This window comes from Euprymna scolopes, chromosome 28, assembly GCF_053919585.1.
Source record: "Euprymna scolopes isolate OS-2025 chromosome 28, ASM5391958v1, whole genome shotgun sequence".
NCBI lineage: Eukaryota > Metazoa > Mollusca > Cephalopoda > Sepiida > Sepiolidae > Euprymna > Euprymna scolopes.
In genome coordinates, this window is record NC_136509.1 from 41,221,076 (window position 1) to 41,247,112 (window position 26,037).

The following is a 26,037-nucleotide window of genomic DNA, read 5'->3' on the forward strand; positions in this document are numbered from 1 at the left end:
ATTTTGCTATGATATTCCTCTTCATCTTGGCAATAACCATGGCATAGATTTCATATATTTCACACAACTACACTATAAACTTTTTTCTCCGGGAAAGGTGAATCCTGTTCTAGATTACATCATTTACTGATGAGAGGATCACCAATGTGTAATCACTTCTTATTAAAAGTTGATACAACAAAAACTGTTGGATGTTCGTTACTAAAAACTGTTGGAAATCCCAACACATAAATCGTTATTTTTTGTATCCAAGGTTTTGATTGCAGAAAAACATTTCGAAACGTATTAAAATCTGTACGGGTGACATTTTCCTGGGGATGAACATTCTGTATTCCGTAAATAAATCAAAGTCAAGATATTTCTTGGGTAATCACTGTAATTCCAAGAGACACATTTCCACAAATGCGACGTTCATATTTTGACATTTCTATCCGAAAGTAATGACTGTATTACCACAATTAGACATTTTCCAGGACAAATTGGTTGCTCGAAATTTACTACAAAAACTGCGAAATGACACGAAAACGCGTAATAGAGAAAATAAAACTAAAATATCGACTGGCGTAATTTATCTGTCTTGAGCCGATGTTGTTGAAAAGTTTTCTTCATAATTAACTAAATAAACACATGGAAATAGACGCAGAGTCTAATACGTACGAGTATATTACATATAATTATGTTCGCCAGTCGGTAAAATAATTATTTTAAAAACTGTCGAGAAGTTTTCTTGGAAAGGCGTAATATGTTAGCAACGGACACGTATATGGATAAGTTTAGTAACATCTCGATAATTCAAATGTAAAATTGGTAAATTTGAAAATTAAGGAAGATATTCATATAGTCTGTGTGTTTCACTGTGCATCAGGAGTTTCTTTGTGATATTTTATGCGTGAAAATAATTCTAGGAAACGAAACGCAAGTAGATATATTACACATTGGTGAAGCGGTTAAGCACACCTTCATGAACGTAAATAACTTCAATTAACTTGTACAAAGATCGAAAATAATTTGGTTTAGTATCTGATTCGATTAACAACTATTACCTTGTGCCTGGGAGGTAACGATGACCAAATGGCTAATGACACGGACTGACGACATAGGTGTCTCAAGTTCGAATACAATCCGTTCCACAAAAAGAAATCACTTTCATTTAGAATGTTGGCTACCTTCACGTGGTTTCACACGTAATCCTCGATGTCTTTCTAGAAATAGTTCTAACTAGAAAAATATTGGGAAAACTACTGTCAACAATGGAATCTACGGATGTATGCGATATGATGGTGACCCTGCGTGTGCCCCTAACAACAAGTGCAGGTTCTGCCACACAGAAGTAGAGAGTGTGAGCCACCTGACATTCAGTAGTAAAGTCCTGTTGGGGGATGGCTATTGTACAATGCAACACAATGGAGTGTGTAAATATCTCCACTGCAAAATCTGTAAAAACCTGAATATCACATGTAATAGCAAATCTTGGGAACATGTTTACCAGAAAGAACAGTTGGAAATAAGTCACATACTCTCCAACATGACTACACAATTCTTACACCTACATACCTAGAAAATGGAGCTATTAAGCCTGACATAGTGATATGAGATAAGAAAGAGAAAGTGGCAACCCTAGTTGAAGTAAGAGTCCCTAATGATGCTGGCCTTAACAGATTAGAGAGGGAGAAAATAACAAAATACCAAGGATTTATTTACGACATGAAAAGAAACTGGAGTCTTAAGAAGGTGTCAATCATTCCAGTCATTACAGTAGCAACCAGGATAATGAAAAAGAATTTCCAAAACTATCTAGCGAATATACCCGGTGAACTAAGTGCAAAAGAAATACAAGCAATATCACTTAAAGGGACGGTTAGAATCTTAAAAAAGATCTCTCGGTTGGAGTAACAAAACTAATGAGAGAATGTTTGGCATCCGATAGAATGCCCCATCCTCAGAAAAAAATAATAAGAAAATTAAAACAATATATATATATGTATATATAATCTGAATGGAAAGTTTAGAATCTGAAAACGCTTTTGTGGAAGATTTGTCAGTACAAATACGCATGAGGATAATCCCCTAAACAAGGAAACCCTTACAACATATTCAAAATAACATGAAACTTGACTCTAAAATAAGACTCTTTTTACTATGCCTGCAAACTGACTCTTACGTTTTTAATAATTTTTGTTGCTTTAAATAACAACACGCAGTTGGATACTTCACCATGTTTAATAAATTCTTGTAGTGGAACCTAACAATACATAGACACCACAACAAACGTAAACTACTACAAACGTAGAATGGTCAATTGGAGAAATTAATGTGCGTAACTTTTTTAAAAAGACATATTCTGATAAGTAAAATAAGACTGTGATGAAACACTTAAATAGAAGTGTAGCTCATATAGCGATCAAGTGTCAGCAACACGAAAGAGTCCCTTGATTTTTGTAGTAGAAATATGTAAAAACCTCTATTAAAGTTTAAAAGTCGAAAACACGCCTGACGAACGAAAGGCATCTCCAAATATTGCATCACAGAGACACCACCTGACCGCCTGTCGCAAGTTAGTACTTCCTTCATGTAAAATATTGTATGAAAATATATGTATATATGTATGCTTATACATATACACATTAATTAGATCAATAAAATTGAACAGTGCATAGCTCGTTCCACAATTATATCTTAAGCCGCATCAATTTACGTGCATCCGTCATACCTTTCCACTGTTCTGCCATCTGTAAATATTTTTTTTTTCATATATATACATGTATGTGTGTGTGTCTGCGTAAATTGATATTATCTTTTACAATATTAACGATAATTTTATACTCACAGACAGAAGTATTTCCTGATAACGTAATCATCAGTATAGAAATTACTACAAGTTGGGAGATTCGAACACAGTTAAAAAGTCAACCTTAGTTCCGTAGGCGAGGATCATCAAGGCTGCCAGCAATTAACACAATAATTTTTAATTCCATAAGACGTCAACTTTACTTTATATATATATATATATATATATATATATATATATATATATATATATATATATATGAGTCATTACTTATCAACGCCCAAGGAAACTCGAGGGTTAGCGTTTATGAAAGGAGATTGCGGTAGTTAACCGAATAACACGTTTTAATCGTTAGTAGTTAAAATTTGGAGTGGTGTGATTATTTAAGGTGACAGGTTAGCAAGAAATTTTTTTTATATTACATTATATAAGACTTAAGAGCGATCATATTGTATTAAGTTGGAGAGCAGTCCAACCAGGGAAGACTTTTATACGATTAACTCAATATATTTTCTCTTTTTAAGAACAAGATTAAAGCATTTTGAATTCTTTAAATAATGTTATCTCGAGCAATGATGAATATAGTTTTAATCTAATCGGGCCAATGACAGTTATATCTTCATTATATTCTTTTTTACTTTTGTTTATGTGAACATCTTTTTATTTTTATTTTTTAAACAATACAGCGAACCATCTCGTAATTTGCATTCAATTAATAATCTTCCAAAATGGAAATGCACTTATATACACACACAATTATAGACGAAATTTACGCAACTATGCCTATTACCAAAGCTACTAGGCGTTTAACAAAATCTATTTTAAACCTCTAATGACTGCACAAATCGCCCGTTTTAATAACTTATACACATTTTCTGCAATTCTCATTTTACTGTTTTATCTCTTCAATGTTTCTAGACTTTATTGTACCGATATTTAAAATTGTCGTAGACACTTGAAAATCCATATATTATAGCGCTACAGCTTATAGAAATGACTGAGTGAGTTTTGTGATTTCAGGTTCAACTGACTAGCTATAAAAGAAATTGGAATACACCCTAATAGAGCCTGATTCTCACAGCTATTAAACTTCAAATTCCAATCTGGACGTTAGGACATATTGGAAGAGCGATATGCAATATAATTCTGTTTTAAATTTGGAATAAAATGCAAGGAAGACGTATGGAATGCTTCCGATTGCTTTTGGACCATTTTTTTTTAATGAATCGAGCATCAGTTTTTGAGTGGCATAAGATATTCAAAGAAGGCCGAGAGTATGTGTAGAATGATTTGAGGTATGGGAGGAGTAAGGGAGTCAGAACACCAGAGTTGTTTGGCTGAATAAAGGATTTCATGGATAAGAACCATCGTGCGTTTATAGAGAAAATAAGTGAACAGTTAAATGTGTGAGAACTGTACATAGAATTATTCGTGAAGAACTGGAGGTGCAGAAAATTTGAGAAAATGCGCAAGTCCACAACTCTATCCTTGTCACAGACTATTTGATCAAGCTGGGTATCTATATCACCCTTCCTATAATCGAGACCTTACTCATTGTTACTTTTGTTTATTCTCAAATCGCAAGAAAAATCTTAGAGGTTTTCTTTATGATACAATTGAGATGAAAACGGCTGTGACGAACGCAATTGACACGCCACACAAGGGTACTTCCAGTGCGACTTCCAGGAGTTGTTGGGACGGTACAACAAGTGCATTTTAACCGGAGGAGATTATTTCAAAGAAAACTCGAGTTCAATGTGGGTACTATTAATAAAAAATACCCACGCGAAAAAGTCTGTAAACACTGGATCCATCTCGTACTTTATTCTATTTTATTAGATACTTACCCGGGTGTTTGGAGGTGTGTTTTGGGGTAAATCAAAACAAAAGAATCGTTGTTTCTGTCGGGGGGGGGGACTTAAACATGTGTTGGTAGGTAAGTAGGAAGGATCGAACCCGAAGCCTTGAGGCGAAGTTGGAAAATAAAGTGTGAAAAAAAAAAACGTGCGACGCTAACCACTGAACCAGTAAGAAGTAGTAATGGAAAGATGTTTGAATTTATTTAAGTATTAAGAATTGGCAGGTGCTCGTACTTGATGACTTAATGAGGTCAACTTTCACTGCGGGGCAGTATTTTATTTACCGTGGGGCAGTTTTTTTGTTTTATTATAGGAAAAAGCCGAATCCACATGCGGCGATTGAAACATGTAGAATATTTAGCTTTTCAATGTCGGGCGAATAAAATAGACAGGCGACCCCCATTGTTAAGTCATTGATATCATCAGTTAGACATGATATAAAAAGTTTTAAGAAGGAGGGACCTCGCCGAGAAGGCCGAGGAAAAACCCGTTTTGCGGACGGACATACACGAAAACGCACACACACACAGACAAACATTTTCGCTTACATATATATATATAGATAGATTAATTAAATAACTGAAAAATATATCACAGCAGTAAACATTTTGCCGTTTCATATTCTTACTTACATACAAAAAAATAATTCAAATATGAACACTTCATAAACCGAATTCCCACTCGGTTCTGTCGACGTTTTTGTCTGGATATCGTTAGCTAATGTTTTCACGTTTTGGTCTCCTATATCGTTTTCTTTATTTTCCATGTTATTACCACTTCCGAATTAAATTAGTTGTTAATTTATTCATTTATTCCGAGTGTCTTTTTTTAGTCACTCAGTAATTATTATTTTCATCGGTATCCCCCAAATCCTAATGCCATCTCCATGTTTAATATGCGTTTCCGTCATTTTTAATAAACATTGTAACAGGTTGCTTTTGGGCATGTAAGAGGGGGGTATATTTTTTTCATTTCTGTTTCTATTAGTTTTAGTATGGTGTTTGTTTCATTATGTTAATATTTTCCATACTGTTAATTTATTTTTAATTCGGATCTCGGAGTTGTATTTAAAAATACATGTCGTAAAACTGAATTTGTTTTGCTTGTTTTGGTTCGTTAAAATTTCCATATTTTAACTTGACATAATTTTTTTTTTCAATTTTAAGATGAATGTATTGATATTTGTTCAATGTTTTATGCTTGTTTAATAATTTTCGTTAGTACAAAATTGTTTAAGGCCATAAGGATATGAAGTTTGCATGAAGCACTGTCTTTAATATGTATAGGGTAGAGTACGTGGAGGTTACTGGAATTCAAGAAATATAAAGATGTAGACGTTGAGAAAGAAAAAAACCTGCTTTTCTTAATAGTAAATCTTATTTGTGTATTCAGAATACTACTTCGTTTTTTTTCCTTTGGTTTAAAAACGAAAGGACATTTTAAAACGGATTGGAAAGGTTTACAGACATAACAATCTGAAATCCAGTAAAACAATTAAAAATACATTTTTTTCTGTTATGGATAAAACATTGACAATATACAGACATTCGAGAGAATGAAAGAAGTTTACTTCGGAGTAAAAAAAAAATATATTATATATACAGTAGAACCTTAGGATACGGCGGCCCTAGGATACGGCCTTTTCAGATTACGAAGTGGAATACGATGCTTCCGCCCCTGGTTACGGTATTTGGTCCGCCTTACGGTGTTATTTACAATTTTATGATTATATACATGTAAATCATATACTGTACTGTAACTTGGTACTAACGGACCACGGGGTTCTACTGTATTTATATATATATATATATATATATATATATATATATATATATATATATATATATGTGTGTGTGTGCGTGTGCGAGAGAGAAAGAGTATGTTTGCGAATACAAAGAAAATGACAAATAGGGAAAGAGATATAAGTATAAGGCGAACTAGTCTCGATGCAACGCCCCAAATGTTATATATAGAGCTCAATACCCCAAATGTTATATATAGAGATCAGTGTCCCAAATGTTATATATAAAGCTCAATGCCCCAAATGTTATATATAGAGCTCAATACCCCAAATGTTATATATAGAGCTCAATACCCCAAATGTTATATATAGAGCTCAATACCCCAAATGTTATATATAGAGCTCAATACCCCAAATGTTATATATATAGAGCTCAACGCCCCAAATGTTATATATAGAGCTCAACGCCCCAAATGTTATATATAGAGCTCAACGCCCCAAATGTTATATATAGAGCTCAACGCCCCAAATGTTATATATAGAGCTCAACGCCCCAAATGTTATATATAGAGCTCAACGCCCCAAATGTTATATATAGAGCTCAACGCCCCAAATGTTATATATAGAGCTCAACGCCCCAAATGTTATATATAGAGCTCAACGCCCCAAATGTTATATATAGAGCTCAACGCCCCAAATGTTATATATAGAGCTCAACGCCCCAAATGTTATATATAGAGCTCAACGCCCCAAATGTTATATATAGAGCTCAACGCCCCAAATGTTATATATAGAGCTCAACGCCCCAAATGTTATATATATAGCTAATGCCCCAAATGTTATATATAGAGCTCAACATGCCGTGCTTAAGAAACTCTCCAAACACATCCATATTTGATCACGATTAATGTGTTAGCCTCTGCCAATTGACTCTGACAATTGGAGATACCACAGAAAACTTAATCTACTTTTCCATTACCCTGAATCTAGCGTTGGCATAGCCATACTCATGGTGCATCAGTGCCGTTAAGCAAGGAAAATGTAATGACATCGGTCAGGCACCCAGCTTCATCAAGCATCGTGAAAGAAATGCCGGCGAAATCTGCTTGGACGTTGTGTACGTTACTCTCTCAAAATCAACCAGGCCAGATGAAAAATGCTAGCATAGTGAGAATAAGGAAATATGTAGTGTCAAATTGATACTTCTAGTATAACAGGATTTACATAGTTGATAGAAAAAATATTTTTGAATGAAGCAATATTTACATAAAAGATAATGGAAATATGACTTCTAAATGCTTTAATATAAATTCTTGCTATTTCAGACAATAAAGCTAATCGCCCATCTAATCATGATGGAATTTTTCAATCAGCTTAAAAACACAGATTTTTATCTCTGTTTATTTTTTCTCGCCGTACTAGTCATAGAACTGAGGCCTGACTATTAACTGCTCAGATTTTAATTTTAGTCTTTTGAGAAAGTAAAGCTGGCAACCCCTCCAGCACAATCGAATATACAAGTCTGCTTAGAAACAAACCTTTTGGGCTTCTATCTCAGTTCATGCTATTATAGATTCCTTGTCAGCTAGCTAAGGGCTGATTACTAATTATTCTGATATTAATTTTAATCGTTTGAAAAAGTAACGCTGATCTCAATCTAGGCATAATGGAATTACAATAGAAAAAGACTATCATGAAAATAATATGGTTAACCTTAAACATGGAAAAGTAATGAACTAGTTGTTTAAACTGGAAAAGAAAAGGACAAGATATTCTAGTAAAAATATAATAAATTTATATCTTAAACTATTGCAGCATTAAGAATTGATTATATAATCTTATGAATTGAATTTAAAAAAATCTTAATGCTGCAATATTTTAAGTTATAAATAAATTGCAATATTTTAAGTTATAAATAAATTGTAATGCTGCAATATTGTAAGTTATAAATTTATTATATTTTTACTATAATATCTTGTCCTTTTCTTTTCCAGTTTTAACAACTAGTACTTTACTTTTCCATGTTTAAGCTTAACCATATTACTTTGCATGCTCGCATTTTGCTATTAAAATCAACGATTTTCCAGGCTTCCAGTAAATTCACTTGTTCTTTGTTTAAATTCAGTCTTACTTTTTGCGCCCATAAACACATATGAAAAAACAATATACGGCACTCGTCTGCTTTCAATAAACTCCCTCTGATTACCTCCTTTCCATGCTTTCATTCTCACTGTTTCACTTGTTACTTCTCTTTCCGCGACAGCAGTGGAGTAGTAGCAATAGTAGTCGCTGTAGCGACGTGGTTGCTATGGAAACCAGTCATAAAAAGGGTCGCTCACCTCCTTACATATTTTTATGATTTTGAACATCAGAGAGTTCATCATAACTTTTGTTTTACTGAACGAAAATTGAATTTTTCTTTTCACAATATAGCTGAGAAAGGGATCTCTAAACTGTAATAATAATTTGAAATTTGGTAAAAAAATGGGTGAGCGGTGAAGAGTTAAAGCGGTTAAAAATGACTAAAACTGCGACTTAACCATGTATTCAAACACTACAATGTTTGAATGATACACCAAGCTGCTTATAGAAACAAACATTGCCGGCTTCTATATCGGTATATTCCATTCTGGCTTTACTAGTCATCGCGTTGAGGAGTGGTTGCTAATCGCTTTGATAAGGGTTACTGCAAGTACATTACGTTAGTGTGGAGATTTGATGAAGTGTTTACTTAAGGGGGCGATTCATTAGGAATTTATTAACGTTGGACTTGAACACATCCTAGTTGTAGTCAGGTGGGAAGCAGGCAGAAGGAACAGAGTTCCACAGGCGTGCAGTTCTAAGAAAGAAGCTTTGTTCATGGAATCCACGTTTTGATTTAGGCACAGATAAAGAGTGGGGGAAATTTTTCACAGTAGATTCGGCTAGACGGGTGTTTTTCGGGAAAGATTGGCGAGGGGGGACCAGAGATTAGAGTTCAGACGAGCACCTGCCATGGAAATAACGATAAAACAAGGATAGGCTTGCAATGTATCTTCTGTGGTTGCAAGGTAGAGAAAAGGGCATCCCCCACTAAGCCACGAAGTCTATCCTGCACTCTGTCAAGGCAGGATAGGCTGTTTTTAGCAGCTCCTGCCCAGATATGGCAGCAGTATTCCATCCTTGGACGGTTTGACAAAGTAAAGCTGGTTGCAATCATGTTAGAAAGACCATGAGAGTGTGTTGCACTTGAATAAAGTTTTGATTGCGGCAAGCAAGACGATAGGCGTTTGTCTGGCTCTTTGTGAAGATGTGGTCAATGTTAATGAATTTATAAAAAAAAACAACAAAAATAACACGTGTTGTGTTCCTTTGACATCCAATTTTGACCACAAAGGTGTGATCTTGCTAATCTAAATGAATAACAGCACAAGAGCATAAATTACTTCATTTGCAAATCGATAAACAGATGAAGGCGTCGTACGTGATCAGGGAAATATACGACATTGAAGGTGTCGACTCTAATTATGTGTCTTCCTCAACGGCTGTTTAGTGTACGCAAACATGAAAACAACTAAACTTGATTTAGATTTTCAGAAGCGGAGAAATATCACGATAATCTCTAATGAAGCTAATTTTAGTATATATTTATGTTTATTTATAAATGGGTCACTGATTATCAAAGTCCCAAAGCCACTAAGGATACGGGGTATTCACATCGTAATTTAGCCTTGAGCGGATCGAAAACAATGAGCGACATGTTGAGAAGTCAATCCTTTAATTCGGAATACATTTAATAGCAATGGATATATAAACGACTATGATATATTAAACTGTAAAGCGGTTCGCGAAATTATACTCACATATGGAAATCTCTTGGCATACGCATATATAGAATTGAATGAATATATAAAAGCAGTTAAATATAATGGTTCTGAATTTTTTAGATGAGGATTGATTATTTGCGTTATTTGACTTCATCGGACTACTGTTCTCATCTTGAGTATGATTTTCACAACTTTTCGGTCGATGTAATCTCTGACCTTCTTCAGGTGTATCTTGTCTAACTCGGGAATGTTTCAGTCGAACTTGGAGAATTTGGACGGAATTTCGAGCGGAACCCTTTATTTATTTTACGGGGGTAACATACCCTTGTTCCGTAAGCCATGATTGGATAGATGTCCTAAGCAACCCACAATTGTATTTTTCAGTCGCCCACGCTGAGGAGGAAACCCTTAACCTTTTGGAGAATATCACCTTTTACAATTGATTGTCAAGTAACTCTAACCACCGCGGACAATTCTACAGCGAATTTTCACAGCCTGTAACCTCTTTTATTTTTAGTTGTAGATATTACTATTTATTACTATGTATTAACGTATATTAGTGTTTTTACCTATTACTTGTATATATTATCTATTGTTTATAATTAATGGTTCCCATATCGTATTACATTCTCTACTATATCTTCTTAGTAATTGGTTATTCCCCAGCATATGTGCTGCTTCTTTCAGTTGTCCTATTCCCCATCGTTCTCTGACTATGATTTTTACTTCGCCTCATGATAGTAGATGGTTGGTTTCCCTTCTAGATATGGTCAGCTATAGCTGAATTTTGAATCTCTCCACACCCTACGGCTGTTCGATGTTCTTCTAACCGTACTCTTACTGGACGTCACGCCTCAGCTTTGTATACGTTTCCACATTTTCATGGGATTTCATATACACAGTTCTTAGTCATGATGTTTCTGTATTGGGCTTGAATCTTATATGCTCTTTCTGGAGAGTTGAAAAACTCCTAAAGACTATCCTGATGCCATATGGAGTACATATTCGTTGAAGATTTTCAAACAAGCCCTTCATATATTGTATACAAACTGTGGTGAGTTTCTGAGTGGTGTCATTTTGCGTAAGGTTCAGATTTCTCCGAGATGAATTGATGCTCTCTGGGTAGTTGTTTCTGTCGAGGGTTTGTCTTAAACTGTACATCCCATCTTGATATGCACTGCTGTTACTACATATTGTTTGGCTCGGTATTGTAGGAAACGGACGACCCCTTTCTTTACAATATATGAGTAGTGAGAGTTGAAGTTTAGGTGCTGTCCAGTGAAAGTTTGGTGTTCGGTATACAGATGATATAAACCCCTGACCAGTGCGGGTTATGAGAACATCTATGGGCGATAATTTGTTGTTATGTTCTTTTTCCATCGTGTACTGTATAGTTGGACGGATCGAGTTCACATGAACATCTTCCTGATGGGGCCAGAGTATGAATGTATCATCTACATATCGCAAACACATTGTTGACTTTAGTGGTGTTGATCTTAATGCAAGGTATTTCATGCATGCATTACCCAGTACTTGGGTCAGTGGTGGTCGCATCACCAGACCTGCTTCCATGCCGATCTCTCTCTTTCTCTCTCTCTCTATATATATATATGTATATATATATGTATATATATAACTACTTAATTTACTCACATAAAATTTATATACGAAAGTATAAATTCATGCGTAAACTTTAAGTGTTTACTTCAAAAGTGCTCAATACGTAGGTAGAGCTAGTTAGTAAGTTATAAAATATATATCACCCACCATAAAATATACATCACCCACCATCAATTATAAAACAGATTCCTAACTCGATCGTAAGTAGACTCAGTAATAACTCAAGCGATGAAAATGCATTTAACAGGTCAACAAATATCTATGAAACAGCGCTGAAAAATAGTGGATACAAAAATATCGATATCAAATATAAACAAAAAAACACCAATAATTATAATAAAATTATAAATAGAAGAAAAAGAACTATAATTTGGTATACGGCCCCATACAATCAAATGTTAAAAACAAAAATTGGCAAGAAATTTCTAGATCTTATTGAAAAAAACACTTTCTCGCAACCAACCCCTTACACAAAATTTTCAATAAAAATACCTTTAAGTTATCCTACAGTTGTTGCGAAAATTTAGAGATGATAATTAAAGCACATAATAACAAAATATAAAATAAAAACAATGTAAACAACAAAATTAACAATAACAAGTAGACACCATGACAAAAATAAAACTAACGCTAGCAGAAATAATAATAATAATAATAATAATAATAATAATAATAATAATAATAATAATAATAATAATAAACCCACCCCGGCAAGAACAAGCATACTATAAATAAAAATACTAATAACGAACAAGATAAATGTAAACTTTGCCCACTTCAAAATAAATGTCTAACCAAAAGCTTAGTTTACCAGGCCACAATATTTGCGAAAGAGAAGCCGAATAACAAGAAATATTACGTAGGTATGGCTTCATTAGATTTCAAAACTCAATATTATGACAACAAAAGTACATTCAACAATAAAAAACACCATATGAAAACAACGCTAGCAAATAAATACCGGGAACTAAAAGAAAGCGGACATTCGCCGGTAGTCAAATGGAAAATAATAAGACAAGCTACCACGTGTAGCTACCTAGATGACCCATGTAGATTATGCCTTCATGAAAAATTTGCTACCCTGTACTTTAAAGAACCCCAACATCTATTAAACTGTAGAAGAGAAATAGCAAACAACTGTGTTCACAAGATAAAATTTACTCTAGGGTAGCGATACAAAATAGTTTTAAAACTAACAAAAACAATAGAAAATAAACAAATAAATAAATTAAATAAACATGAATATACATAAACGATCACACATATATGTATGTATATATATGTGTATATATATGTACATATATGTATGTACATATATATAGTTATATATAAACTAACATAAAAAAACACTAACCTAGATTTAAAACAGATCAAGAAACTAAATATCCAGACTAAATAGAGCACACACACAAAGGAACAGGTCAACCAAAGGTCAAATAGGCATTTGTCCGATAAGTGCATGCTCATTGGCTGATAGAAAGGGCACGGTGGATACTAGAAAGCTGATTGGCTAACTAAAATCTCAATAGCAGATGCGTATATAAAAACGACAAACAACCACAAAATTCGCGCATAAGCCTGAAGAGTCCTAGATTGGATGAAACGCGGAATATTCAGTGTAGCTTAATCGCCATATATATTTTGTAAATTACTATATATATATATATATATATATATATATATATATCAGATCCTATCACGAGGTATGTAGTTTCTACACAAATATATACTCTACACCAGAACACGAAAATGTACTATCACGGCAGTAAGAAGGAAAATATAGAAAGCAAGAGAAATGGGAGGGGAGACAGTTGCACCTAAACATAAAAAATATCATGTAGAATTAAGAAAATAATCATTCGGTAAAAATAAAACCGGAAGTGAGTAAAATAAGGTAAAGCAAAGAATTGAAAGGACTACAGGAACGGGGACATAAAATTTAAACCTTTTAAATAAATATTATAATAAGGGTATTTTATACCTGGTAAATAAAAGGAAAATATTAAGTTAAATATTAAGTAAAAGTAACGATCAATAATATATTATGTGTAGGTAGAAAATGTTGGAGGAGTTGTTCAGAAAGATGTAAATAAAACTACATAAAAGTAAAGAGAGAATGTGTGCAAAACTTACGCAAAATAGGGAAATTTGAATGTGGTAACTTTGGCGATTACGGAAAATGGAAAAACAGGAGTGATGAAATAGCAAATTTCGGAAACAGTACATAAGTTACAAATAAATTATATTTGTACACAAGGGCGATGGAATAGGGAGTATCAACAATAAATGGGAAAAAATATAAAATATTAAGACAAACACAATCAAAAACCAATGTGTGTTATAAATTTTTCACGTTTTTCCTCTTTTCTTTATCTTTTTACTAGAATTTCAGCCCGACGTTGCCCGGGTGTTTGGAGGTGTATGTCGAGCAAAATAAAAAGCCGTTAATTTTTTAAATTTGACCCTTATTATGACCCCCTTTACATTTATTGTTTTTGGGCTCAAAACAAGTTACTAAGTTAGACCCATGTCCAAAGAACCTATTGCTAAAATGTCAAGTGCTTAGACCCAAAATTGGCGAAGGAGTTTGGTAGAGCTCTCAAAGTTAAAATCGTTGAACTTTGGCCCTTTTAACTGCCAAACTTCTCGCCGTAAACGAATTATAAAGATTTTCCCAAATCTCAGTACCATGTATATCAAATTTCGAGTCTGTAGACTGAAAATTGACCGAGATATTTTGAAGGGAAATGTATACAAACAGACAAACACATATACTCACACAGACACTTTCTACTTTTATAGATATATAGATTTCTATATTCCTCATTTATAGTAGATGTTTAAATAGTGTGGTCTTCTTTTCGGATTTTCATTTTTAAGTCATTTCAGTGTTTTATATAATACTAGAATGCTAAGTATCTCAGCTTTCCCACTAGAACAAAAAACCACTCTCTCACTGTGCTTTTGAGTAAAGGAAAACAAAGTGCTAATTAAGGCACCTGCCTCCGACATTTCAGTTTTCCCGAACTCTCTTAAATTATTTCTCGCAATTCAGCTCTTCCTTGTTTCATTAAAAAAATAATTGCTCATTTTCGTTATCCTATGTTGAGAGGGGTTGATTCCATCATCGGAGATTGCTTACGTACAAAAAACTGGCTCTGGCAAAAATAAATAAATAAATAAATACATAAATAACGAGGTGCTCATGGAGGCGACTGTGCTACACTAAATAACGTGTTTTCGTTTGGAAATAATAAGAAAACTGAATTCGTACAATGGTAACTGAATAGGTAGAAGCCGGTTGTGTGTACTAATTAGCTTCTGTTTTCGTTTTAATGGTAAAAATGAAAAATAAGAATAAGAAAAAGAAAAACATTATAGGCTTCCGTAAGCACATGACTGATTTAAATGATGGCGTCTTAAAGATATCTTTTAGGATGAAAAGCTAACAAAAAAAAGAATCACATTAATTTTAAATGAAAGAACCAAATATCAGAATTTAATTAACATCTGAAAAAGTCGAAAAGATATACAACTATACACGCACTAAAACACACGTCTTGTTATACATACATATATATATATACATGTTTTTATTAGTACTTACTTATCTGTAATTAAAGCTAGTACTTAAGAAATCTTTTTTTAACACGCGCACATTATATATATATATATATATATATATATATGTGTGTGTGTGTGTGTGTGTGTGTGTGTGTGTGTGCTACTAAAAGCCACGCAATAGAAAAATCGTAGAACATTTCTCTCTTTCGATTTTAAATAGTGAGGGAAAGAGATTAAGTGAAATTTTTATATGCTTTCGGATTATATATTGTAAAATACTCTAGATCTAAAGTTAATATAAATACTAATATTAATATATACTAGCGGGACATGTGGAAATCCCTCAGCGGCATTTTTCATATGTAATAAATTTTTCATCATTTGTAACTCACTATTTCGCAATCCGTACTAAAATAATAACGTTGATATATTGTATAGGCTGATTATTTCATTACAAACACACACATCAATTAAATCACATTTCATCATTTTTCATTCTTGGATATGTTACTAATTTTGACAATATTTTTTATTATATTTTAGCAAAATTATCGCCCAACCTTACTAAAATAATAACTTTGATATATTTGCTTGGCGGCTTATTTCATTTCAAACAAACCAATCAATTAACCTCAATTTCATAATTTTTCATAATTCTTGGATATATTACTCATTTCAACGATCATTTTTCATAATTTTTCCCCACATTACCTCCCCCCTCCTTAATAAAATAATAACTTTGATGTATTGTCTGGGCTTATTATTACATTACAAACACACTAATGCATTAAATCACATTTCATCATTTTTCTTAATTCTTGAATATGTTACTTATTTCGACAATCATTTTTCATAATTTTACCCCGTATTTTCACAGCTCCCTTTTTACTCAATAATAACTTTGATTTATTGTCTAGGCTGATTATTTTATTTCAAACACACCAATCAATTTACTCACATTTCATCATTTTTTCATAATTCTTTAATATGTTACTAATTTCGACAATCATTTTTCATAAGTTAAACACACCTTATGGCTCCACCCTTACTAAAATAATATCTTCGATATATAGACTGGGCTGATTTATTTCATTAAATCACACTAATCAATTAACTCACATTGCATCATTTTTCATAATTCTTTGATATGTTACTAATTTCAACAATCATTTTCTTATCATTTAAACCGACGCCATTACCCCTCTCCCTTACTAAAATAATAACTTTCATATATTGTCTGGTCTGATTATTTCATTGCAAACACATTATTGCATTAAATCACATATTCTTATTTTTTAATAATTCTTTGATATGTTACTAATTTCGACAGTCATTTTTCATAATTAAACCCATCCTTATCGGCCTTTCTTACTAACATAACTTTGATATATTGTCTGGACTGATTATTTTATTATATACACATTAATCAATAAACTCACTTTTTATCATTTTTCATAATTCTTGGATATGTTACTAATGTTGACCATAAGTTTTTTGTAATTAAACCCATGTCTATCGCCCTCTCTTATTAAAATAATAACTTTGATATTTTGTCTGGGCTGATTATTTCATTACAAACACACCAATCAATCAACTAACATTTCATCATTATTTCTCGTAATTCTTGGATATGTTACTAATGTCGACAATAATTTTTCATAATTTTAGTCCTCCTTATTGCGTTTCCCCTTACTTAAATAATAATATTTCTGTATTGTCTGGGCTGGTTATTTTATTATAAACACACCGATCATTTTACTCACGTTTCACCATTTTTCGTTATTCTTTGATATCATATTAATTTCAACAATATTTTTCATAATGTAAACCATCCTCCATCACTCTCTCTGTTACTAAAACATAACTTTGATATATTGTCTGGACCGATTATTTCATAAAAATCACAACTATTTAATAATTTACGTTTCATAAGTTTTCAGAATACTGGGATATGGTACTAATTTCGACAATCACTTTTTATATTTTTTGCTCACACACTAAAATAATACCTTTGATATATTTTCTTGGTTGATTATTTCTTTTCAAAAAACACTTATCAATTAACTCACATTTTGTAATTTGTCATCATTTTTGGGTGTTACTAATTTCAACAATCAATTTTCATCATTCAAACCCACATCATCGCACCCTTACTAAAATAATAAGTTTGATATAATACCAGGTCTGATTATTTCATTGCAAACACACTAATTCATTAAATCACATATCATTTTTCAAAATTATTGGATATATTACTAATTTCGACAATATTTTTTTCATAAATTTAATACACCTTATAGCCTTCTCCTTACTAAAATAATAACTTTGATATAATTTCTGGGCTGCTTATTGTATTACAAACAATCAAATAACTCACATTTTATCATTTGTCATAATTCTTGCATATATTACTAATTTCGGCAATCATTTTTTATAATTAAAAACCCACATTATGCCCCCTCATACTAATATAAGAACTTTCATATATTGTCTGAACTTATTATTTCATTACAAACACACGAATCAAATAACTCACATTTCATAATTTTTCATAATTCTTGAATATGTTACTAATTTTGACAATAATTTTCATAACTTAAACCCACTACGCCCCCTTACTTAAATAGTAACTGTGATATATTGCCTGCAATGATTATTTAATTACAAACACATCAATCAATTCCGGGTATTCTAATAGTATATATGTTCCACCTATCTTATCCAATCCCAGGTGTCCCGCATATTCTGCTAGTATATATCTTTCACCTATCTAATTCGATCCTAGGCGACGCTTGGTATTCTGCTACTATGTTTTCCACTGATCTCATTCTGCTAGTATACATTTGTGCTTAGCACATTCAATCCCGGGTCTGACTTAATGTCCGCCACTCCACTGTTAAAAAATATACATGAAATAAAGTAATGTTTTAATCGTAAACTGTTTCAGCCATTTTCGGGACTGACTTCATATCCGCCAACCCAGTGCTAAAAAGATATATGAAATAATTTAATCTCTAAATACTAAACTGTTTCATCCATTTCCGGGACTACTTCATATCCCGCATGCCACTGTTAAAAATATACATGAAATAAAGTAAGGTTTAAATCGTAAACTTCTTATCTCCCATCCTACTGTTAAAAATATACATTAGATAAAGTAATGTCCAAAACGTAAATGGCGCAGCCATTTCCGGGTACGACTTCATATCCCCCACCCCACGGTTAAAAATATACATATATATTTTCACCCATTTCCGGGACTAATTTCATATCCCCTACCCCACTGTTAAAAATATACATGAAATAAAGTAATGTTTAAATTGTAAACGGTTTAAGTAATTTCCGAGACTGACTTTATATCCCCCACCCAACTGTTTAAAATATACCTGAAATAAAGTAATGTTTAAATCATAAACTGTTTCAGCAGCTTTTCGAAATTAATACATAAAAACATTAACACGTTTAGGGAGTAGGCAACCATTTCTTCAACATGAATTTCTGGGTGTAGTATCAGTCTAAACATTCCAGTGACTTAAATCGCCCCGTTTTTTTTGGTTTGATTAATACAGGAGAAATCCTTCATTACTGATACAATTTTTATTTTTGTCATTGATCAGAGTACCCCCTTTTGGGGAGCTGGTTTCCACCAAAATTTTTAACCGACCTCATGTTTAACTCCGTCTTTATGGGGAGGAAAGTAAACAAAAAATAATCAGAAGGGACATTTTCCAGAGCATCTTATAATTAATCAGAAGAGACATTTCCAGTGCATCTTATAATTAATCAGAAGGGACATTTCCAGGGCCTTTTGTAATAAAATCAGAAATTACTTTTCCCAGTTACTTTTGTAATATTAAAACTTTGTTACATTAAACGTAGTACCTATTCACAATGTCTCCCTACGAGGCAGATTTAGATACCAAGGTCGTTTTTAACGCGGAAAAAAATTGTCTTAGTCGAAAACGATTTCTCCTCCACTAAGAGAGAAGAAATTGAAAGGTAGCATATGAAGCCAGATACTACACTTTGATCTTAGCCAAAAGGCCAAGAAAGAAACAATTTTTATTAGCTTTGCCTCAACAGCGACACCAATTTTTTTTATGGAATATTATTGAATATTCCACTTTACTTTTAAGGGGTGACAAGTTTTATTTGAAATATTCCACTTTCCTTTTTTAGGGATGCACAGCATGATAACGGACGGAGCGATAAGCGTAATAATATAATAAATAGCAGTACCCGTGGAAATTCCACGGTAGTTGAAAACATCAACCCTCATATCAGCAAACACCTCATTACATGAGCAAACAATTAATATGAGACTGTCTTTCAATAGAATAATCAGTGGAATATTTGTTTGGATCAGAAGGTGATTTTTAAAGACAAATACTACATGAACTACTTGAGATTATTACACGAAATAGAACTACAGTGAAACATCTAGATGTTAATTTTATTAAAGTGATTTGTAAATCAGTAATAATTATGGCCTTAGAAACATGTTAAATCTTAACTTTTTGCATAGTGGTTAGAGAACGGGGCCAATTTGCAATACGATTTAATGGTGGAATAAATCAGTAAGTAGTAGGATTGGTGGGATTTGGTTGAAGAATAAAAATGTAGGTTTTTGGCAGATTATATGGCCAAACTTGAAATATAGTTCATAAAATATATTTTTTTTTATATTTCATTATGCAATTGAATGTCTGAATCTATGTGTTTCCATTACCATTATTAAAGTGATGTAAACTCCTAATCACGCCTTTGTTATCTTGCAATAGATGTTGATAGTTGGAATTTGTGTTATATAAGTTTTGATTGTTATAATTATGCAAATTATTCTAACTTTACTCTTACTTTGATTGTAATCTTGAAAATACATATTGCTTGTCTGATTTGCAGAATTGGTATTCCTTAGGATATTGGGGTAGTATTCGGGATGAACATCACTTTTTAAAAAGTGATATCAACTCTTAATACTGTAAAGATTCTGGTAATTTGACTTTTACAATAACTTTTCTCCACACAAACAATGATTAGGAAATGAAAATATTTCCTTTCATTTTGAATAAAAATTAATTCACTTTTCAATTGTAGGAGAAAATATTGCTTAATTAAGTCATTTTTTCAAAAATTATAATCATACCATAGATAAAATAATTGATAATTTCATGAAAAACAAAGGTTTTCATATCGAAAAAAAATTATTATTTCTTTATATCTTAAAACACAGACAGTAACAAGATTCAATGAAGATGTTCAAATGGAAAATAAATGTTTTCTGAATGTTGAATTAATAAAAATGTTAAAATTAAACAAAAGTGCACAAAATTATGAGTTATAAATCCATTCAATTAACATTACAAAATATTGGCAAAACCTTTGTTAAGCATTAAAATACCTATAATGTTTTTTATTCATTGAAAATCCTATTTTAATAAAGCTCCTATGAAACCATGTTCATAGAAAAATCAAAATGGAGAAAAGTTTTTATTCAAATACAAGTCTGAAAATATCCAATAAATCATTGAAAAGGTGTAATATGCTATTTTTCAAAGTTCAATCAAAATTCATCAATTCAGTTTTAGAAATATCAACAATTAATATTTGCTTTGAATTTTAATCAGCAATATAAAAAATCGTATACTACATGCAAGCAAGGTAATATTTAAATTCAAAACGCTGAATATTTTGGAAAGTTAAAAATGATAAAAAGTTCTGAACGTAATAATTACAACAGAAAACATTAGGCTATATAATAAACAAACAATATTAGATATAAATTTCAATAGAATGAAATTTGTGGATACAGTTTTTCTTTAATTATAAATATCGCATAAAATGAGTATGTTCGAATAAATTAAAAGGTTTTTATGCAACAAAACTATCTGTTTCATTTTGATTTTTTAAATAAAGATTTGGAAAATCAGAGAATATTTTTTGAAATAGAGTTGCAAAGTTGAAATATTGATATAGATGCCTCACTATCCTTGATAATATAAACAGAACTTACCTGAAGTTTCTATTCAGAAGCATTTCCCTAAAAAAATGCTATGTGTTATGTGTTTCAGGAGCTTGAGTATTTAACCCATAAGTGGTTGTGTAAGTCTCATGTAACACATTCAAATATCGATTTCTTTAATAAGGTGTATGCAATGTCAACAAATTGGAGCTGTTCTGTTTTGTAATATTCAATTTTAAAATATAAGGAAATCAAAATGTTATGATTATGAATATATTTGTCAAACCAACTCCTGTGTAGAGGAATTTATTTGTTTTTATTCAAATGTAAGTTTGAATATATCTAATGATTCTTTTAAAATGCCACCAAAGGTGTATACTTAACATATCAACTGAGTATTAGAAATATTATCAATCGAAGAATCTGATATTTCATTGAAATATAAACATATTATTTCACTTCTAATCAATGAATAATTATAAAAGTTAAACTAAATATATTTTTCTATATCTATATTAATATGCATGTTAATGATAATCTTGTATATTGGTATATTAAGTGAAAAAATAATTGAATAACGTTTCATGAACATTTTTAAAATGTATGTAATTATAATTTTTTTTAAATACCAGTTACCTCATGAATAAAAGTAAATGTCTTTTTTCAAATATTATTAAGTAAAGATTTTCCAATGCAGAAAATGTTATTTCTTTGAAATTCAATTTATAAATATTTGAAAATGCCGGAGATTTCCCCCAAACCTCACTAAATTCAGACTTTAAAATGTCATAGATATCTAAAGTTTTTACATTTATAGACATATTTAAAAAATAGGTGAAATAATCTATTTTACTTTACATCAACAATATTTTTAAATGCTGAAGTAATGGGTTTTCTTCAGATATACAAACAATCCTAAATTTAATGAATATTATTTTAAATTTACATTTCCATTTTATGTGCAAGTTTTGAATTTCTCTTTACAATTATATTCATTAAATACAGACAAGTAAAAGAAAAGTGTGTCCTTTCCACAATGCAAATTTATAAAATATAAAATAAATATTTTCTTTCCAAGTACCGAGAATTGTAATTATTTCGTGATGATTATTGCAAAATGTAGACGTGTTTTTTTTTTTTTTAGAAATTTCAATGAATAAAAAGAGAACATGTAATATTTTTTTATTTTAAATCTTGTAGTTGAATCCAATGAAGATTTTCAAATGAAAAAAACAATGTTTCCTTACATTTATATCAATTGTACTGCTGCGCTGAAATGTAATTTTTAATATTTTAGTCACGATAAAGGGTTAGAAAAATACTGCTCTGCAAACTTATTTCTTTCTAAAATGAAAGGCAATTTGGGGTCACTTGGGACAAGTTTTATACGAGGAATGAGAACATGCTTTCCTAATAATGCACCCCTTATGAACGACGCTTCAATTGAATGTGCACGCATATTTTGACTTCTAATCTTGGTCGATTCCACAGTCCATTTTTTATGGATATATTTCTAAGAATCATGACTGCATCCAGGTTTTAAAATCAATTTATGAGGAGGCATTCCAGATGGCGTCAATGAATTAAGAAATTCGGGTTGATAACGCATAGCTTCCACAGGATCATCAGTCTGTATTTTATCTATGCTATAATATATGCGGCTATCACCAGTTTGTATTTTATCTATGCTATAATATATGCGGCTATCACCAGTTTGTATTTTATCTATGCTATTATATATGCGGCTATCACCAGTCTGTATTTTATCTATGCTATAATATATGCGGCTATCACCAGTTTGTATTTTATCTATGCTATAATATATGCGGCTATCACCAGTTTGTATTTTATCTATGCTATAATATATGCGGCTATCACCAGTCTGTATTTTATCTATGCTATAATATATGCGGCTATCACCAGTTTGTATTTTATCTATGCTATAATATATGCAGCTATCACCAGTTTGTATTTTATCTATGCTATAATATATGCGGCTATCACCAGTCTGTATTTTATCTATGCTATAATATATGCGGCTATCACCAATCTGTATTTTATCTATGCTATAATATATGCGGCTATCACCAGTTTGTATTTTATCTATGCTATTATATATGCGGCTATCCGCCGTCTGTATTTTATCTATGCTATAATATATGCGGCTATCCGCAGTCTGTATTTTATCTATGCTATAATATATGCGGCTATCACCAGTTTGTATTTTATCTATGCTATGATATATGCGGCTATCACCAGTCTGTATTTTATCTCTGCTATAATATATGTGGCTATCCGCAGTCTGTATTTTATCTATGCTATAATATATGCAGCTATCACCAGTTTGTATTTTATCTATGCTATAATATATGCAGCTATCACCAGTTTGTATTTTATCTATGCTATAATATATGCGGCTATCACCAGTTTGTATTTTATCTATGCTATAATATATGCGGCTATCACCAGTCTGTATTTTATCTATGCTATAATATATGCGGCTATCACCAGACTGTATTTTATCTATGCTATAATATATGCGGCTATCACCAATCTGTATTTTATCTATGCTATAATATATGCGGCTATCACCAGTCTGTATTTTATCTGTGCTATAATATACAAGGCAATCACCAGGAAGTTGATGTAAAACCTCTTCATTGATCAACAGTCAGAATTTTTTGGTGAAAGAATTATCCTATTTCTTCTATCATGTTGTGATATATTTTTTAAAATATCATCAACCAGAGAGCCCTAAAGGCATTTGTGGCACTTCTATATCATCATTATCAGACTGGCCTGGATATTCCACAAGAGTTGTTGTTCCGTTTCCAAGATTCAGTACTATGAGGCAAATTCACTTTCATTGGGTGTTTCTCTAATATTTTGAGACAAACTATACTGTTTAAACTAAAGCCATAGAGGTGAATCTTTGATGCAAATTTCAATTATTTCCTCACGACTTCCCCTTGATAATATGGGTAGAACTTGTCTGAAATCTTTCCCCAAAAGCATAATTTTTCTTCCAAAAACATTATTATTATTGCTTATGTCTTTCAAAGTTTTGTCAATTGCTTCCAAAGCAAATGAAGGGATCAAAGAAGCTTCATCTAATATAATCAAATCAATATTTTTTAAATAATTTGCATGGTCAGACGTGAGAGAGACATTGCACATAGAAGTTTCTGTTGGTGCGATAGGTAATTTAAACAAACTGTGGATTGTTCTTCAGAAATAAAGTAGAAGCAATGCCTATCCAAACACCGCAACATACTTGATAGTTTGTATTTTTAGATGTGAGATTATGGCATTAAACATATCAGTTTTTCCACATCCTCCTGGTGCATCCACATAAAAAAGGAATATTTAGGCACTTTTCTTTTTCTCTTCATTGTAAGAGATTCAATCACAATGTCACTGACCAATCTTTGTTCATCAGTCAGTGTGTTTATGTCCGGGTAATTTGAGACAGCTTCCGGTTCCATTTGCTTTATACCAATAGGCCCAGATAAGCCAATTGTTAAACAATTAGTATCATTTTCAATCAGGACTGTATTGATGGATTGCAAAGCCATATTTTCAGCCTGGCCCATTGCAAATCCCTGGTGTAAAAAATCTTCCATCATATAGTTCTTGTGGCTATTCCCTAAAGCAAGAGAATTTGTAGGGTTTGAATAGGCACAAACATGACTCGAAATTGCGAAGGCATTTGTAATGCAGTGGCTTCAATCAAAGCATTTTCACATGATTCACCATTTTGAAGAAGGCGAAGTTTTAGGCATGCTTCTTTAAATGTAGGCATAAGTTCACCTTCTACAATTCGCAATTCTTCAAAAATTTGTGCTCCAGCAACCTGCAATAGTAACATCCGCAAATGAAAATTTTCTATATCTTTAGGGTTCATAACATACATTCTACTAATGATATTAATATTCCTTCTTCTTGGTGTCCATGTTTTGGTATTCTTGTTGAAGACATAATGAAGAAGAATGTCAGGATACAAATAATTATGTGCATTAGCATCGTGCTCATTCAGCTTAAACCTGTAAGAGCTGTGTCTGCATGCGCAGCTTGTTGTGCGTTATCACTACGAAAGTAAACCCTATGCTGATCTTCGAGATGAACTGCAAGTCTATACACTGCGGCAGCCATATCATGTAGCCTAAATTCTGACAATCGCCACATAGTTTCAGGGGGTAAAACATATCTACATGCAATATAATTAGTTATTTCATCATGCATTTTGATCATCATGTGATTCTGTATTATTCTTTACCTCAATCGAAGCACAGTCATGTCCCTTGTAGATGTATTTAAATATATATTTAATACTTTGCACAGATGAAGAGATTTCAACATTAATATGGTCACGGTACTTTTTTAACAAGTAAGTATTAAAAGGTACAACATAACTATTATCTACAATGTGGTTAACAACTTGTACAGTAAGTCCATTCTTACGTCTCCTGTGTTCTGGGTATCTAGTCATCGTCACAGAGGTTTCATTTTTGAACTCTTTTTGATAATGTTTTAGGCACACACCATCATTCATACAGGGTTGGTTGGTTGTTTTTGTTTTACGGCATATCAACCCTTTTCGGGTTATTTAATGCCGAATCCAAAGATTCGGAAGAAATTTTTTTTTTAATAGAATATATTTGTTTTCACGTCGGTTTCTATTTAACCCATAGTTGGGA

At 32.1% G+C, this 26,037-nt stretch overlaps 1 pseudogene; it reads right to left on the minus strand.

Annotated features, from left to right (window-relative positions):
- Positions 1-19,280: 19,280 nt before the first annotated feature.
- Positions 19,281-19,434, minus strand: LOC145249901 (U2 spliceosomal RNA; annotated as a pseudogene).
- Between the last annotated feature and the right edge of the window lie 6,603 nt (positions 19,435-26,037).